The sequence below is a fragment of the Mus caroli genome, chromosome 14 (assembly GCF_900094665.2).
Source record: "Mus caroli chromosome 14, CAROLI_EIJ_v1.1, whole genome shotgun sequence".
NCBI classification, from domain to species: Eukaryota; Metazoa; Chordata; class Mammalia; order Rodentia; family Muridae; genus Mus; species Mus caroli.
This window is the reverse complement of record NC_034583.1, coordinates 93,680,750-93,683,664: the sequence shown is the minus strand read 5'-3', so window position 1 is coordinate 93,683,664 and position 2,915 is coordinate 93,680,750.

Genomic DNA, 2,915 nt, shown 5'->3' with positions numbered 1-2,915 from the left:
GGTGTTGTGGGTAGCTGGCAAGTGTCAGCCGACCCTGCGCCCTCGTTTTTTATTTTTTAATTGTTTCCAGAGGTAGTTAATTTTTGTTCTGAAAATAATGGTTCTTAGTATTCTATCTTAAACTTCGCCAAGCTTAAGAAAGTTTGGGTTTTTGCCTACAAATCTTTTTGTTGTTGTTGGCTTGTTTTGTTTTATTTGGTTTGGTTTGGTTTTTCAGACAAGGCTTCTCCGTGTAACAGGGCCCTGGGAGTCATGGACTCTCTGTATAGACCAGGCTGGCCTCAAACTCAGAGTTCTACGTGCCTCTGCCTACCGAGTGCTGGGTTTAAAGGCGGTACCACCACGCCTGGCGCTCCAACAGTTCTAGTTTGCCATTTTCACATTTAGGTCTATAAGTCAGGGTCTGAATGTTTGTAAAATGTGTGAAGACAGTTGGCATACTTGTCTCAACGTGGTAGAAATCTATTCCTAAGTACAATGGCACAGGCTGAAATGGTATAAATGTATTATCAAAACACAATACTTCAACACATTTGTCTTATGATCAGAAGTTAGCTTGGGAACAGACACAGCTCAGAGGGCAAAAACAGGGAACAAAATGAGTCATGCTGTTTCAAAATTACATTTTTTTTTGTGGCTGCTAAAACAGAAAGGACCATCATAGCATGCTGTCTGAAGAGGGCCCCACTTATCTATTATCCCGCCTGGTTTTATTGTAAATCAATTGAACGCTTTAGTTTCGGCTTGGTAGCATGGAAATTCAACAAGTGAAGGTCCATTTGGGTTTGTTGTGTTGACCCAAGCTCAGGCCAAAGGAACGGCCAACTGTAAATTATATTTAATATAACCTGAATTTAGTGCGTATTTCAAGAATTCATTAATAGGGAACCATGATCTACGTCTTACCTACTTTTTCAACACCATCTCTTCTTGCTCACTAACTCCAGGTTCCAGGCCATCTTTCTGTTATGGAATTACACCAAAGGTTACACTGGATGTGTTGGCTCAGATACTTTACAATGGGGAATCTTTAATCTGGCTTGTCAGTGAGGGCAAGAAACACCCTGAAAGTAGAGATTTTTCCCATTTCTCCTTGGGGAAAAAATTAATAAACCGTAATTGTCAAAAGAGGTATACCAAATTCTAGATGTTTCTTTTACAAGATTTGATTTGATTTCACATTGCAACCAGAGAGAAGGACAAGTGTTGTTGATAAAATTCCAAGGCGTCTTTCCTTGATTAGAAATAATGCTGCTTTTCTGTTTAATGTCTCAGCCATCCAGTGCCTCACTTGAGTTGAGGCAGCACCTCCTGTTCTTTGTTTCCATTCCAGGTGGGATCCATACTAGCCAATCACCTGGTGGCCACTCCCACTTGCTGTGGGCTCCTCTGTTCAGATCACAGTTGTCAATCACTTGTCAGTCCCTCCCACTTGCTTTGTGGGTTCCTCTGCCTAGCGATAAACTTCATCCTTAGTTTCGTGTGCTTAGCAGAAAACAGAAAGCTGGTCTGAGTCATATCTGATTTTGTTTTATATAGGGACTAACGGAAACTTCAGACTCTTTGGGCTTTGCTGTCTCTTAGTGTTTGAATCTCATGGTATTGAAAAGAAGCAAAGTTAGACTGACTTAGAACGTGATCTATTTATTGTCAAATCCAAGATAGGGCGTCATCCAAGCTTTTTCTATGTGGGTTAATGCCAGTAAGGTTTTATTTGAAGTTGTCCCTCCACCTCTTGACATATTATGTCCAAAACCAGCCCATTCACACAGGCAGCATGCTCCATTTTCTGTATGGGTTTCTCTCTCTCTCTCTCTCTCTCTCTCTCTCTCTCTGTGTGTGTGTGTGTGTGTGCGTGTGCGTGTGCGTGTGCGTGTGCGTGTGCGTGTGTGTGTGTGTGTGTTTCAAATTGCTCCTCCACTTCCTTTCCCCTGTAGAACGAAAGTTCCCTTCAGTGAGATCAGGGACGGTGGTGGTGGCGGCTGTTTTGTTCAGTATGGAGGCCATTGCGTAGCTATTTCCTCCAAACAGAACTGAGATAGCTGGGGAAGCTCTGAAAGTTAAGAGTCACCAGAGGCCTCTCCAAGATTCTACAAACAATAAACAATGGCGGGGAAGAGACTCTCCAGTCAGCCCAGCGCCCACAAAACCTGCAGGGAAAACCAGGGAATCTTTCACACGAGCTGAGCTTCTCAGTAACACACCCACCATTGCTCATACACCTAAAAGTATCCAAAATTCCTGTTGGTTCACCAAGCTTGAGTGTGTGGGACTAGCTGTCCATGGGAGGAACAAAGGGATTCTAAAGATAGACACCTGTGTCCCTCCATTTGCCTTTCAGACTATTGAAACAATGGCAGTTTTAGCTCCTTTCCTCATTAGGACAGACTGGGGGAGGAGGTTACTAGGTATCTCTGTACATTTCTCTTTGCAGCAGAGCCTCATTGTTTAAGTAACTTCAGGTTGCCATTCCTCTCTCTTCAATTAGCCAGGTGAGAACCTGTCGGGGATCCTAACTTGCTAAGGTTATCACATCCCAAGATTTGACTCTAGGAGTTAGTGCCAGGGAGAATAAATGTGTGTTCATGTCTCCTCAAGAAAAGTCACACGATGCAGACGGTCAAGGAAAGGGTCAGGGTTGCTTAGTAACTGAATGGACGAAGGATGATAGATTATAACCCATGGATTCTTCTTTACACAGTGAAACCCCATTCCATACCTTGTCTACTTTACTACTTCAGAGCCATTTCCAGAAGCCACACTTACCAGATGACAGATCAAAGAGCCAACGAATCTTGCCTACTCTGTTGTTTCCCCTTTAAGAAAGGGTCTCACTTTTCCAGATGAATTTGCAAATGGGGATTGCATTGAATCTGTAGATTGCTTTTGGTAGGATAGCCATTTTTACTATATTA